At 30.2% G+C, this 17,212-nt stretch overlaps 1 long non-coding RNA gene across 1 annotated transcript; it reads left to right on the top strand.

Moving 5' to 3' along the window:
- The first annotated feature begins 9,389 nt into the window (after positions 1-9,389).
- On the top strand, positions 9,390-10,283 carry LOC148196789 (uncharacterized). Its single transcript, XR_015780417.1, has 2 exons — positions 9,390-9,869; positions 10,027-10,283. It is a non-coding gene; the product is annotated as an uncharacterized LOC148196789 (long non-coding RNA).
- Positions 10,284-17,212: the final 6,929 nt, after the last annotated feature.

Raw genomic sequence — 17,212 nt, 5'->3', positions numbered from 1 at the left:
GTAGCAAATCAAAGCAATGTTGAGCATGAAGAAGTTTTTGTTGCTTGTATAATGACAAACCTTACAAATAGAATGAGTGTCAGAAACAATATAAGAGTATTTATTTTGAAGAATTTGTAGTTTATCAATAAAAGGATACCCAAGGCGAGAATGCTACAAGTTACTAGTTTTATCGTGTGAAGATTCATTTGTACATAAATGAACAGAAGCACGAGGAGAAACGTTAAGAATGTATAAACCAACTTGAAGATTAATCAAACCAATCCTCTAGTTGATTTCGGGGTTTTGTATATCACAACCAGAATGAGAGAAAATGAGATTACAATGAAGAGATTGAAATGGTTTGAGAAACTGAAATGATGTTAAAAGAGAAAGCAGGAACATATAACATTTTACAAAGTTGAAATTTGTTACTGAAGATAAACAATGACAGAATAATGAGCTAATATAAAATGACCATTGGACAGAGTAATAGAAACCAGATATATCTCTTTATAAGAGGGAAAATTAGTTAAGGAGATGCAAATGTGGTCTGTAGCTCGAAATATAGAACCCAAATATTAGAAAATTGAGCCTTAGTAGAAGAAATGATATTGCATGGAAGTGAAAAGAGCGTAAAAAGGAGCCAACTTGTTTAAGTTGTACTTTAGAAGTCTTAGGATTGGAGTTCTTGAATAAATTTGCAAGAAGTTGATATTGTGGAGGAGTGAAACTTATGCTTTTTTACAGAATCACGATCTATTTCCTCAGCAGGTTCCTCTTGAATAGCAACATTGTTAATTTGATTAATTTTGCTGGTGTGGAATTTATGTCTAGGGGAATAATCATTCTTTTTGTAACAAATATCAATGGTATGGCTAGATTTATTGCAATAAATATATATTTTTCTAGAAACATTGGAATTCTTGATAGTTTTATTATTTTGAGTAGGAAAACCATGTTTTCTATAACATCTATTTTCAGTATGTCCAAGTAAGTGACAATAGGTGCATGTATTAGGATTATTAAATGTTGGGGGAGGTGTGGAAATATTACCATGAAGATTAGTAGCAACATGGTCTACTATCATATTTAGTTTTTGTTAAACAATAAGAGAGAAGATCTTGGAAATAAAAGGTGTGAGCTCAAGAAAAAGAACATGAGATTTGATGTTGGAGTAGTGATCATTTAAATCTCTTAAGAGCTACATGACATAATCTTCACGTTTGCATTGCATTGGTCAAAATCTAACCACCTTGTCTTAAATGACTCAAAGTTTAGTAAAATATTCTTTAACTAAAAGATTTCCCTAGGAGAGAGTTGTTGCTTTCAACTATAAATCCGAAATATGAGCGAGATCTCCTTTATATTATTGTAGATTTGTAGTGCTTTCTCGTATAGAAGGTGAGACAAAATGAACTAGTCATGAAACGATACCAGGTTAGATAATTTGCATGTGTCTTGGCAAGTTGTAAAATTCAACTTTATTTTTTGTCAAAGGAAGACGCTAAGCGACAAACGAAAGTGCTTGATAAACCATACAAGAGAAGTTTACCTGATAAAGAAAAGCTTACCAACATGCTTCTTTTTTTCTTTTTTTGTACCTCGTTACCATTTTGTCATAAGATTTTTTACACATTTTTTACTTATTTTAGTTGTTACTTAAAATTAACACCTTTAATAACTTAATTTGAATTTTTTTTTACATAAAGATTCACTAGTGGAAAAAGTGGATATTATGACGACTTATTATGACAAGTAAAATCCATGTGTCATAATAAGCTCACAAGTGATGCTTTCGTAATCTGGTAAAAAGAGACCTGTCATACGTGATCATAAGTTGAGCGATGACATTTTCGTAATAAAAGTAATACTTATTATAACTGATAAAAGGGAACCTATCATAACAAGTGAAAAGGAAAAACTTATTATGACAAATGAAATTCTCTTGTCATAGTTCAAATCTTGTTATGACAGATTTAAAAAAGACCTATCATAACAAGTATTTATCATCAGTATTAGTTCACCACCTGTTATAGTATGTTTAAATCTCTAATTTCACTATTTTCAGTTCATTCCATACATCTATATGTTTCGCTTCATGAACATCCTGCAAGTCGTTACCTCCACGCCGTTGACACCATTGCCTATACACGTCGTTGATGTCATTGCCTCCCCATGTTGTTGTCCCCCAAACACCATCGATGAAAGACGTTATCACCTCCCACCGCTTTGTGCGTTATCTATGTTTCATCCTCTGTTCACAATGATCTTTGTGTTCTCTACTTCCGTTTGGACAATCAGGTTTTGTCTCTTTCTTTCACTTAGTTGTTTGAACTTCAACGAAGCCATACTTTAACCGCATTCTCTAGGGTCGCAAATTTTGATAACCCATTTTCCTATGATCTCTGTTGAACTCCATGATGGTGTCTATTTTTCCCTTTCAATCACAAGAATGCTTTGATTAGACACACAATTTTGGTTTGGTCCATGATAGTGTTTTAAGAAAACAAGTCTAACTATAGTCACCCTATGAAATTAAAGCACCAATGAAAAATATTGCTCACCAAAAATACTCTCCTTGTTGCCATTCAATATTTGTTTCATGTTAATGGTATTGTATTATGATGCACTTATTAATACATTCTAATCCGTATTCCTTGATCATGAGTTGTGATCCACATTGACTTTAACAAGGAAATGACTTCACATAATCTCATCTTGGTTAATTATATCTAGAAATCAATTTAAAATTTTGGAATAATTGGAATGATACAGATGGTAATTGAAATGACAGACCCGCACATGCATGTTCTTGTTACTGCAATGCTACAAGATACAAAGAAAGAGGCTTCAAATTATGGCTCCACTGTTAATTTCAGTGCACTAAACAATGTGAGGTTTTTATATAATAATACATGGGCTTGGACCAAGCTCAAAAATTGGCCAGAGTAAAGGAAGAGTAGACAAGGGGGTTCTGTTTGGGACAAAGAGAGCACGAGTCTTATGCTTTTACATGGGTCTACTTCGTCTTTCTTTGTCTCTCATTCAACAGGTTTTGTCTAATTATAAAACATTTCTATAGAGGTAGAGTTTTATTAGTATAATATTTTTGTATAATGCATACTGCTTAAAGAAGTTGAAAAAATGTTAATATAATAGATAATGGATTCTTGTTTAAATTATACACTGGAGGAATAAAAGGGTTGTACATCTTAAGCCCACTAAATTAGATTCTAGAAAAGTTTAGTGTTACTCAAAACTGACTTTCGTTATTTTTTTCCTTTGTTCTGGGTTGCCTGGAGAGGTTAAGATGGGATTTAGAAGCCATTAACAGCCTAAATTTGGTTTCTTGTTAGCCATGGGAATATATAATAAACGTAATTCTTAACCCAAAATTCTCTATTTTTGACATCTTTTAAAGAAAAAAATAGTCTTGTTAGCTTTTAATTGTTATATTATGCAAATATCAAATAGTACCAAACGTCATGGAACATCGTATAATTTGCTTAATTAGAGTGCATTTGTATCCTACCCTGTTGTGTAATTTGCCATCCAAACAAGATGTAACTGTATATTATTTGTCAGTTAAAGGGCATAGTTTGCTGCTTCTTTTTTATTATTATTGATGAAAATTGATACCATATCCTTTTAAGTTTTACAATTCTACCTTAAAATGAAGGACAAAAATTTGAGATCAATAAGGAAGACATGTGGTCACAACATGCTGTCGCTCAATGTAATTATTAAATATGGGAATATTCCTATACCTTGAGTAAATGTATTTATTATTATCTTTCAAGTGTTTTACTTAACAATAAAGATTTTGAATTAATAAACCTTAACTTATTCTCTTTATTTACATGACAAAATAAGGCTAAGTTTTTTCCCCTGCTGTAAGCAAAAAGAAAAGTGAATGTTTAGAGAAAAATCAATGGATTAACCATTGATTGAGAGAAAAATCGATGAATTATAATGAAGTCACAATTTATAAACATATGATACTGTCAATTGAGAAATAAGTTGTAACATGAAATTTCCATAAATTATATTTTTGTCCTATATATTATTGTAATACTTGAATTTTGTTCTGCAATTATGTCATGTACTTCATTAGAAGTGTTGTTTTGGAGAAACTGTTAAGTTCGTGGAAGAATGTTTGTGGTGCTGTGTTTAATTTTTCATGCATGTTAGAAATTTATTCATTCAATCATGATTTTTGTCTAATTTTCTATTAATCAGCTAAAGAAATTTCGTTCTTTCAGGTTGACACACAATTGGTGGCATGCTGCGTTTTGTTCGTTAGAGGATAATGCTCCTACACAAAGAGTGATAGAAATATTTGTACATTATTTTAGAGAGTATTTATAAGAGTTGTAGTAGGTTTATGTATATAATTTAATATTTCAAAGATTATTGGAAAATGTAATGTATGAATTTATTTGTTTGAAAATTGTTTAATATGATGAATTATTTAATCTTTATAATTGTTTGGAATTTGCAGGTAATCAAACCAAACGAACCTGACAAACAAACTTTCCATCTCTTTCCAATAATTCAATTTTACTTAATTCCAATCCTTAATAAAACTTTTTTTTTATTCGTATACGTTGATGATATAATTCTTTTGAGTGATTTATTATTTAATATTGTTATATTGAAATATTTCTTGGATATATCACTTCCAAAAACAATGATTTTGACCAAGTATTTATTAGAGTTATTAAAGTAACCTGTCTTCACATTCTCTCAAAATTTTGGATTTCTTTTGTTAATTTCTTTTGTTAAGCCATGTACATAAAATGGTTAGCTATACAAAGATTACTTTTGTATTAATGCTCCACTTCATGTTGTTTTTTATAATAGACTTATTAAATACTTGCTTTATCTTACAAATGCATTTTACTGTCCAAACATTTAAGTTTTTTTTTCCTTTATCTCTTTTATAGCTTGTTTGTAATATAAATTGTTGAGTGACTTTTATCATATTTTACAAAGCTTTTACACTCAACAATAAAAGTTATAAAAGTTTTGTAATATATATATAAAAACATAAACCAGAAACAAGTTTTAAATAAGTGTAAAAGCATATGTGCCTCTGTTGGGCTGACTCTTTCTTTGATACCAAAGAATACATATATGCCCTATTCATGTACACTTAAAAACTGATAAAGAAACAATCCAAACAAAAGTTGGAACAGTGGTGCACAACACAACAATACAAGCCCACAAAAGATATTTGGATTTTTTTTTTAAATGTAAAGAAAACAGTTTTGATGGTTAAAATCTCACACAGAAGATTAAAAAAAAAAGTTTTCTTTTTAATAAAATAAAATGCAAATTTATCTTAATTAAAATTAAAATTTTAAATATTTTGTGTTTAACTTTTTTCAGATTTTTTTTCCAAAAAAAAATTATTCTATTAAACATTTGTCCTGCTTCTCTTCTGTTATTTTTTTTATCTGGAGGAATTTTGTTTCTCTTGTGCTGTATTGTTAAACATTAAAATTTCCATTTTATTTCTTTAAATGAATATTAAAATAATAAATTCATTATACTTAAAGTAATTAATTTAAAAACAAATATCTAGTTTAATTTATCAGCACACTCCTTTTTTTTTTCCATTTAATCTGCAAACTTATAAAGACTGTGCTGTTTTAATTTGGCCTTAAAAGTTAACTTTTTCTGTCCTCAGAAGGTTTAGAAAAAAAAAACATTCCTTATTGGATATTATTTCATCATAAAGTGGTGATTCATTTATAGACAAATGACCATGGAATTTTACTTTCATAAAAGAATTTAATCAAAACAATAAATACGCTTAAGATATTTCTTTAAAAGTATGTTTGAACTTTCCAACAAATTTTATTTAGAAATTTAAACATAATTTATAGCATAAATTTAATACAGAAAAAAGAAACCCTTAAAACTATGTTAACTTCCAACAATTTTTCAATGAAACATAGGTTTTTAACGCGCAAAACTTCATAAATAAGATTTATTTTTTCTAATAGTACTAATTATTTTTATTTTAAATTAAGCATCTATTTAGTCATTGCCAATAAGTACAATTTTTATCACTAAATTGAGTCATGCATGGTTTTTAGTAGTGGATGCACATCTCTAACAATTTTTAATGATAATATGAACATAACATTAAATGCTCATTTAATGGAAATGGTACCATCCTTCCTAATCCAAAGCATGAGTCAAACAATATAAAAAATTTAACCAGAGGCTATTCAAATAAAAAAAAGTTTTTTGTGTTTTTAAAAAAGATAAAGGGTTAACCAAGAGACACCCACTCAAAAATACAATAACAATCACAAATTTTAAAGATAAAAAGACTTATTCTCATATAAATCATTTTTAATCTTGATAAATTATGTAAAATTTCGTAACCAAAATTTATTCTCCAGTAAAAAAAAAAAGCTATCCTATGTACACAAACTAGATGCTAAGTCTAGATATTTTTTGCTAGAGAAACGTGTCATGATAAATAATTTTCAAAAACAAACAAACTGTGGTCCAAGTATACAACCATCTCAGAAAGTTGTTCATATGAGATAAAATAAAACTCTTTTGAAGCATTTAACCTAATAATACATCCAAGACATTCTTATTATATAGTGAAGCATAGTTTGAAATCCCAGGAAGACGTGTATTTAGTATGCAGTGATGCTTTGAACAAAATATGTGGAGAAAAAAATAATGGAATAAGATGATATGCCGCAAATTTTGAAAATGAATGGCTCGCTGTCAACAACATATCTAGTTTAAGGGTAGTCATGCGATTTTATTCTTTCACTTTTCTCTTTTGCTGAATCAAACTTAATATACTAATCTCTTTCTTTATTCTTTAGAAGATCGTAATTAAGTTTTATTTCAACCAAGTTTATTTAAGGTTTAATAGTCCCTACTTTTAGAGGTTTGGTTCAAAGTGATCCTACCTTTTAAAAAAGTTCAGTAAGACCCATTAAGACCCCATAATTCGTTAAAAAATATTTAATCTGATCATTTGCCATTAAAAACATAACGGTGTAAATGTCACCGTGGCCAAACCTGAGTGAGTTGTACAGTTGATGAATACATGGCTGAAAGAATTAAATGCAGAGAGAGAAACGTAAATGGTTGTTTGAAAAATTAAATGCAGAGAGAAAGAAACGTAAATGAATTTTTATGGTTGAAGAGAAAGATATTGATGTATTGATCAGAGAAAGAATATTTCTCTGGACATTACCCAACAATGCATCAGTTTTATACACTCACCTCCAGATTTCATCCTATATCACCCTATGTACTATTCTAATCTACAATAACTCAATAATGATATAATTTTCGAAACCCATAAAACTAGATATTGCACTGTCAGGACGACATCAATATAACTAAAACAAAGAATCATTGCTTATTAACAAGAAAATCGTGACCATTAGATAATCTTTGCACCTCTCTCATCAATCTTTATATCTTTAAAGAAAACTCCTTTAGCTTTCCTAGACCTATTTTATAGACCCAAAATTTAAAACATGCACAACGAAAACCTTAGCCTGTAACCCTTCACCATTCTTATAATCTACCCATGCAACCCTAGAATATCATTTGCATACTTTACCTATCAACAAGGGACATAGCAGTACATGCACAACAACAATTTCATGCAATTGGTAAACAATTTCATGCAATTGGTATTAATCATATTATGATTTCCCCCCAAGGTAGGTACCACGAAAACCATTAAATGTCAATATCAAGAGCCCCTTCTAACTCTCTGGATTCCAACGTTTACACTATACAGGAAGAAAATATAAATTTTCTTCATCTTACCTTGACCCCACATGCATTGAAACTCTTCACTTGCAAAAAGAAAACATGCACTCATACCATTATGTGATGAGAGTACATTACTCAACATTTATACCACTTCCATACATTTAATACCCATCAAACATTCCATGCAATTACAAACTAATAATTTATTATACCCATAAACCCATGTTGGTATCTTTATTGATAACACAACCCATCACCAATGCACTCTATTGTCATATAGCTTAGGGTTGCTTCTTATTTCACACATAAGCCGTCGGAGGCCGCATGTTCTTCCTCCCCCGCTGTCGCCGTGGTTGAGGATACCCAGCTAGTGGCTCCCCTGCGCCCCCGGGTCTTGCCGGATTCCCTCCAGTACCACTGGGATACGTCGGTGCGGTTCTCCACCGGTCTCGGTCCGACAGTGGTGGCTGTTGGGATTTGCACCTAACTTACGTCATTTTAATTTTTTTAAAATATTTACACAGTGCAACCTCTTCAAACATGTCACGTATTCATCAAACTGCACAACTCACTCAGGTTTGGCCACGATGGCATTTGCACCGTTATGCTTTTAACAGCGTGAGTGAAAATGACCAGATTAAACATTTTTTAATCAAATATAAGATTTTACTGAACTCTTTTAAAAGATAGACCAATTTGAACCAAACCCCTAAAATATAACCAAATAATATATTAAACATTTATTTAAACAAAACATGCTTAAAAAATTAATAATAGAAAACAAAAGTCTGAAAGCAACAATTCTCTCTGATATCTGAATGTGGTGGTACAAGTGTAGGGTTTCTGAAGCTGGTTTTGTCTCAACATGAGCCTCATTTTTTACCTTTTTTTCCCGATCAACAATTTAAGAAAGAAGTACCCAGTGAGCTGGTTGGCAATTGATTTTCAGAACTGAATAATGAATGCCTTTTGAGAGTGAAGGCAAGGAAAAGGATCAGGTTTGTCCCATTTACAGACTAGAAATTCAAACTATATATATGCAAAATTCATCACTTTTCCACTGCAGATTTGTCCACAACCTAAATATTTTGTTTCCTAACTATGTCTTTCCTGATTGATTAGTGCCTGTTAATTTGGATTTTTCAAAATTTGCAACATGTAAAAATTCTGAAAAGATTCCTTTTTTAATATTTTCTATAAAATTTGATAGAAGAAATCAGAAAAGATTATAAAAAGATGTTGACACTGTATCTATATTTTGTCAGCTTGTGTTTCTCTTTACACGTTACAGAAAAACAGAATACCCACAAGGAGACATAGTCATGGCAAGTGAAGAGTCAGTCTAATGTCCTAGGTGGCTGTGTGTTATTGGTGGGGTGGTAAAATCCCACGTGGTAGTGATGCTTTACATCACGTGGGCTTAGACCAGCTTGTTGTGTGGCAGACATGCGCACACACCTCTTTCTAGCTAGCTAGCTTTAGATATCAGAACAAACCATAAATGATAATGCAGACACATCCTTATCCACACATAAACCTATCTCTAATCATAGTATTTCCTTTGCTTAATGTTTCCATGCTTTTCCCTCACCCAAAATTACCAAAATACACACTCCTAACATTATGCGGATAAATAAATAGAATAAGCACAGACGTGTGAATATTATCTTTATTTTTTTATTTCTTCGCAGGAAGGACATATGCCATTTATCTAGATAGATCGTGTCTACAAGAATTGGTCCAAAATCTCTTGTGATTTGAGTGAATCAATCTCAACACTCTCTCTCATGATCCTTTTCAACAGGAATTTCTTATTATATAAATGTTAGCCGCATCCAAATTTCTTAACTTGCAATATAGCAAGTCATTTTAACACATGTTGATGCCGATATGTTGCCTTTATCTGCATTTGCACCTGCACTTTACTTGGTTTCTCTATAACATAGGAGAAAGAGAAATATTATATATATATATATATATATATATATATATATGAATAGAGAAACTGAGAACGAGGTGCAGGTACATATGCAGGTTAATGTCATATCGGATTAGTGGCTATGTGGTCAGTAGTAGATACTGTGGTTGCTTGCAGCTGTTTGTGCTTTATCATAAAGGTAAGATATTTCATTTACTCTTCTTTAAACACCCAGATTAACACATAGATTTGGTTTTGGTTTGAGCTCTCCTATCTTCCTGTTAATGTACTGCAATATGTGATATTTTTTGTAGTGTATATCTCTGCATACACTTACAAACACGGTTCTTATGCAGATCCAGATTATGGTGTTATTGAATCCATAAATTTGAAGTTTAGACAAAGTAAGAATGAGTTTGTAGCTCATCTGACACAGTGCTTGTCAGAATTAAGGATTTAATGATATTATATGTGTTCTGGTAACCTACTTCTTCCTTTTTTTTTCATCAACTGTTTGATTTTCCAAGAATATGTTACGGGAAGAGTGAAATTAGGAGATGTGTCCGGTTCTCGCCAAGCATTAATGAAGGTATTATTTTATCTTTGATGAATACCTGCTCAGTAGTGTTAATTTATAGTGAAAGGGTTTTTTAATCTTTCAAGATGGGTTTTAGGGCCTTTTGTCCGAAGGATTCTGCACAATTTATCTGCAGAAAGAGAGAGTCATAGGAAGGGTTTGCGAGTTAGTTACCCCATTTTCCCTTCCCTTTCTAAGCTTATTAAAGTTATGAAATGCAAGTTAAATTAATTCTTATAACCACTTGTTTGCTGTGTTTTACGAAAAGTGGTGGTACTCTCCCTTAGATATTTTCTGGATAGAGAAACGATGGAATCCTCAGATGTTTTCTAGCCTATGGTTGTTTGAAATGGACACATGGTCAATTAACAAGATCAAGTTCTCTCTTATTTTTGAGAATTTTCCAGCTTTGCTATTTATATATATTTGTCTTCTTCTAGACCAAATTCATCTTTCAGTGGAGGAGGAATATATAAAAGATTGATGAAATTAATAGAAACCCTTTGTCTGAGAGAGCATATTATGCCCTAGTGCCAGCCAGTGATATAATAGACTCTCCTAATACCATAAAAGAACCCAATTTACATGTGAACTTGTTGTAAAACATTGAACAGAACTGGCTTACCCATGATAAAATGTGATATATATTGGTTGGAAAATCTAGCTAAGACTGTCATACACATTTAATAATTGGATAACTTCTTTAGGGGTGTGGTTGGAATTGAACCTTCTGGATACACTGATACCAATAAAATTGTTGTTTAGAAGGTACAATTCCCAGAAGTGTCTCTTAAATTAACAGCTAGAAGCTACTACTGTCAGTGTAACATTTTGGAAGAATCCAAAAGCTTAGGAACCACAGTAGTTAGCTAACTGCACCACTGTCTAGAAGAAGTTAGAAAGGCCTGGAATCAATTTATAGCAAAGCATGGAAGATGATGAAGCTCAACTTTCAGTTAAAGAGAGATGATGCTTCAAATCTTATCCATTCTAAGTGATCAGCATTAAAGGATGGATGGATTTTCAAATAATTATCATCCTTCTTACAAAATATACAAGGTTGTTGGTTATTTCTCTTTGGAAATCTTTGCGTTGTGTTACTTTAACTGATCCATACAGGGCCTGCAGATGTTTACATATATAGAATCTTCTCTCTTTCGTATACAAGTTAAATTTAGTATTTTGAAAAATTATTTTACTGTAAAGTGTTAATGAAGTATTTATCTAAACAAAGTTTATTCTATGTTTTCCATAATAAAGTGTTGTTACAAATGTTTAATAAAATTTGAATACTTATTGAATGTTTGTTAAGAATATTTAACTATATTTATGTTTTACAAGACCTTTATTAAGCAGTCCATTTTCATTATTATATACCTTAGAATGTATTATATTAGTAAGTTTAAGAAAAAGAAACCAGTCCAACTTTTAATAATTATGTTTTTCTTATTCAACATTTTATTTTATTTTATTTTATACTATATTATATGACTTATATTGAATGTAATTAATAAAGTAGTATTAGAACTTAGTTGATCTTTGAAAAAAAAAAGTGAACACTGTACAAAACACTCTGGTAACAGTTACAATTTTTGTAATGTTTAAGTTTCTTATTTTGAAAGTGAAAACTATTAATTTTTTAATATAAATTTTAAAATTTTGTTTACTTCAATGGATGCCTCAGAATTCATAATAATAGAGTATGAAGATCAAGCCACTAACACACAAAAGTGAAATGAAAGAAAATAACACATGCTTATGTTTTTGGGATGATTAAAATAGAACTTATTTTTTACTTGTAACAAAACATGTGAAGTTTTTGTTTATATGGCTATTGCAAGAGTTGTAAAGAATATTTTGTTAATATGAATTATTCATTTGCCAAAAAAAGTGGAAGGAAGTGGTAATATTGGAGTCACAGTAATTAGACATTGTTAAAAGATATTTGAAGGAATTAACATTAACAGAAAAACAAATATAAATAGAAAAATACTTGAATCAATTTTTATACAAAGATATTAGAAATTCCACATCTTAGAAATCCTTTTGGGAGGTCAATTTTAGTCAGACCTTCGTCACCACGTTTTTGTACTTTATTTTATTTTATTGTTATGTTACTTTTAATTTTCATGAAATTCTAAACCTTTAAGATTATTTTTCTTATAATTTTAATAATAATTTTTGAGGTCTAAAATATGCAATGAGTTATTCAATTTATTTATTTATTAAAGTTTATTGTTTTATTCTTTTTATCTTGAGTTCTGATTATTTCTTTTAAGATTGTCTTAAAATGATACTGAGAGTCAATTTTATGCATTGTAATTAATAATAACTTACTAATTAGTAATTAATAATTTTTTATGTGAGTAATTAGTAATTTTATATAAAAGAGACAATCAGTATAATGTGGAACAAAATAAATTTGATTAGTTCTTTTTATTTATATATGATGAAATAAGTGATTAAAACCAATAATGAATTGATTAGTACTATTCTAGTTAATTCAATATTTAATAATTTTTGTTCAATAAAAAGATTAGTACTTTAATCATGTACAGTGGAATGAATAAAATATAAATTGAATCTTAGTTATATACCATGGAATAATTAATTTGAGTGGTTATTTTTATTAATTTGAGTGATTACTTTAATTAATTTGAATTCTCTAATTTTAAATTAACTGAATAACATTAAAAAAAAACAATGAAGAATCATAATTTGAAAAAACAAGAATATCAACCTAATTTCATTACATTTATTTAAGTCTTTTACATTTTTTTTACTACTAAACAATCCTCTCAATTTCATCTTATTGAAATTTGCATAGGATTTGCATTTTCATTCATTAAGTTACACAGGATAATTATTATTTTTTGTTTGTCTAACAGTTTCATTGTAAGTTTTATAAGAACTAAATTATTAAAAGTTAATTTCGAAATTTTTGGAAGATGACTTGAACTAAATTTTATTCTAATTGGTATTCAGATAATAATATTAAATTGTTATAATAAAATAATATCAGTTTGACCGTATAACGTAAGAAAAAGACATTACTCTAATAAATTTAAAAAAAAAGTGTGAAGATGAAAAAAATAAAAAAGAGTGAAAAGACAATTCACTATTAATTTAATAAAATAAAATAACGCATATAGGAGAAGGAAAATAAAAAGTGTAATGGAGTTGATAAAATTAATGTCATATGAGAATGTTTACATAATCTTAGCAAAAGGTTGCTAATAAACTATTCATTTGTTAAAGATGTCTAACAAATATTGTGTAATACATGACATCTTTTGAAGTATAAAGTGGAAGAAATGCATATTTATTAGTTATAGTTTAATGTTAAAAGAGTTATAAACTATACAAATTGAAGAATTAATGAAGATCCATATTGATAAGAATACTTATACAAATTGATCAGAAATGTGAAAAAACAATTTCAACATGATTTATCACCTAAAAAAATTGAATATGAAAATGAAAAATTAATCCTAAGTGCACTAAATTTCTCAAACCTAAGTTCTTCATTTTCATATTGAGCTAATTCTAATAAAATAAGGAATTTGAGTCATATTTTGAATATATGATTACTGTTGTATAAACTAGAAAATTCTGAAAACAACTATATATGAAATTTTTGAAAAGAAAAGACTATCCAACAAGAAAAAATTATTTATGTGAAATTTTGGGGGAAAAGAGAAAAATTAGGTGAGAAAATAAAAAATAATATAAAAAATTAAAATAAAAAATATGATAAAAATTAAATAGAATAATCACTGATTTAATAATTGATTTTTTGTGAAAAAAATCAGTCACTATTTCAATTATTAAATGATAAAAATCATAAAATTAATTTTCGATTATAGTAGTATGAATTTTGTTCAGTGACTAATTGCAGTTACTATTCACCAATTTTAATTTGTAGTAGTAAAAACAAATTGAAATTTGAATGTTTAATAATATTATTTAACTTTTTATATTTCTAATTAATACTCAGAGCATTGCTATAAATTTTAAAAGTTATTTTTCATCTATATAAAATAATAATTCAATTTCTAAATTATTTCCTTTTAGTTTTACATTTTAATATGCAAAGTTTTACTAACAAACTAAATTTGTTAATTTGATTATAGAGTTCATCAAAGATGCATATATAATAATTATGTAATAGTTTTACATTCTGTATATGACAGATGTAAATTCACAATTCAAATAATGACATATTAATCATATATTTTCAAAATTAAATCCTAACAAATATTAAGATGTAATCTTGCACTTATATGCTCATATACACACAAAAAAAAAAAACAATGTAAAAACATGCTAAAAAAGGTTATCTCAGTCAAAGTAAATTTATTATCAGTATATAATGAATTGTGGAATATATGATACTTGTATGCTATAAATAACCAAACCAATCTATATCATCCCATTTCGACTAAATTCAGTATATTATATATATTTTGTTCAACTATTGTAGTCTGAATATATATAGTGTTTGTTCACTTAATTTTTCATTGTTTGAAAATGTAAATTCTTAAAAGTTTACAAAATACATTTATATATATATATATATATATATATATATATATATATATTTATTGTAAATATCTCAATTTAGTAATATAAAACTACTAAAATGAAATATTACATGAATAATGATATAACAAGAATTACAGATTTTGGTGAATAAAAATTTTCACCAGAATAACAAAAATAATTACCTATTCTACGAGCTTTGTTTTTCCCCTCTTCATTGCTTCACTGAAAAGACTATATCCATAAGTTCACACCATTAAGGTGATCATCGAAAAGAGAAACAACATACAAAGACAAACCACAGAAAAGCAAGGTTAAAATAGAGTAATTTAATTAATCATACTACTCATACTGATTAAACGAATTCATAAGCATGTAACAGAGCATTTCAAGCATGCAAGAACTAATCACACAATACAGGTAACGACCGAATACATCATACAGTTAATGACCAACCACGTGACTTGACCATCCGGATTGTATGAAATGTCAAGTTCCAGGGGTTTGTGCACCGGTGTGGTGAAGTAACTGGACCCATCAGTTGCCACACTTGGTTAGTCCATTATAAATCACCTACGATACCCTATAGGCTAGGACCTTCTGTTATTCTCACCACATGACTCATCACTCTCTACTTGAGCATGGATGATCATTAGAATGTCAGGATAAACCCCATTAGGACACTCCGGCCATTCATACGGTCAATCACAACAAAAGGCACCACCATGTAACCTCTCCGTGAGGATCATGGAATTAGGTCCATCAACCATACTTTCAATTTGACATCATTATGATAATGCATACATCAGTCATCAAAGCAATTGGAACAATTAATTAAAATAGCACACTGGAATAAATATAAATATGGGCCGAACATAAATCACCAAACATATATGAACAATATCAAACACCCTATGAATGTTGGAGACCGATCGTTCTCTCACTACCTAAAGAACATAACCGAACGGTCAATAATACATATAGTCGAAGAGAAGGCCGAGCACTATTACTGACCGACAAGTAGAGGATTCCGAGTACCACAACATGACCGAATACTACCACCATACCAAGTATTAAGTTTAGACCGAAGGCTTATGGCTTAGGCCGAACACCTATAGCTTAGGCCGAACACTTAGAGTTCATACTGATCATGATTACTAAAATATCACTGAACGATCATTAACAGGTAAGGCCCATGAGAGGTTGAACGCATCTAAAACCAACACAAGTACGAGATCGAGCACTAGTACAAGACCGAGCACTACTAATAGGCCACATACCCCTCTAAGACCGATCGCTACTAAGAGGTCACACACCCCACTAAGACCGATTGCTACTAAGAGGCCACACACCCCACTAAGACCGATCGCTACTAAGAGGTCACACACCCCACTAAGATCGATCGCTACTAAGAGACCACATACCTCGCTAAGACCGATCGCTACTAAGAGGCCACACATCCCACTAAGACCGATCGCTACTAAGAGGTCACACACTCCACTAAGACCGATCGCTACTAAGAGACCACATACCCCACTAAGATCGATCGCTACTAAGAGACCACATACCCCATTAAGACCGATCGCTATATTCAATTGAATACTAGTACAAGACTGATCGGTCATTAACTGAAGCCCCACGAAAGCAGAACTCAGTTAAGATCGAACACAATACAAAACTTAGCACTACTAAGAACGAATGCTAATACAAAATTGAGTACGACTAGTAACGAACGCTAATACAGAACCAAGTACGACTAGTAACAAACGCTAATACAAAGCTGAGTACGACTAGTAACGAACGCTAATACAAAACTGAGTATGACTAGGAGACCGACCACCCACCTGATACCGAACACAAATTCCCTAATTTCACCATCATACTTCCTCACAATTCACTCGGCCATTGAACCAAAATTTTGTAGAAACTCAAACCTCATAAACATAGCATATAACAGTTCACACAAGGATCACTGAACATCAAATCATTCAATTTCACACACATGCAGAATCATCAACCAAACAATTAAACTAACTAGCTTCCCTTACCTCAAAGCAACTTGATAGATTTAAACCTCTCCACAGTTTTACTAAACCGCAAGTGATCTTAGGACAACCTACAGACTTTGGATTGGTGAAAGGAAACCAACCACCAAACCCAAAAACAGAATCAGAACCCAGATGAAGAACCAATGAACACATGCAAAACCGAGCAGTACTTACATGTACCAGAAATTGCAGTAATTTCAAGAATCAAAGAGAGACAAACTTACCGGCTCTAAACACGAAATTGATCGGTGGAAAAGAAAGCCCTTGATCTCATGATTGTCTAAGAAGGTTCTTATCATTGATCAGATGAACCAACAGTGAGTAATTTTAGAAAGAATGAGAAGAAAAGAAAAGAGATGAAGATTTAGAGAAAAA

This window comes from Vigna umbellata, chromosome 6, assembly GCF_029865625.1.
Source record: "Vigna umbellata cultivar VRB3 chromosome 6, Vumbellata_1.0, whole genome shotgun sequence".
Classification (NCBI taxonomy): domain Eukaryota; kingdom Viridiplantae; phylum Streptophyta; class Magnoliopsida; order Fabales; family Fabaceae; genus Vigna; species Vigna umbellata.
The sequence above is the reverse complement of the archived record's forward strand: the minus strand, read 5'-3'. Positions and strand labels throughout refer to the sequence as shown.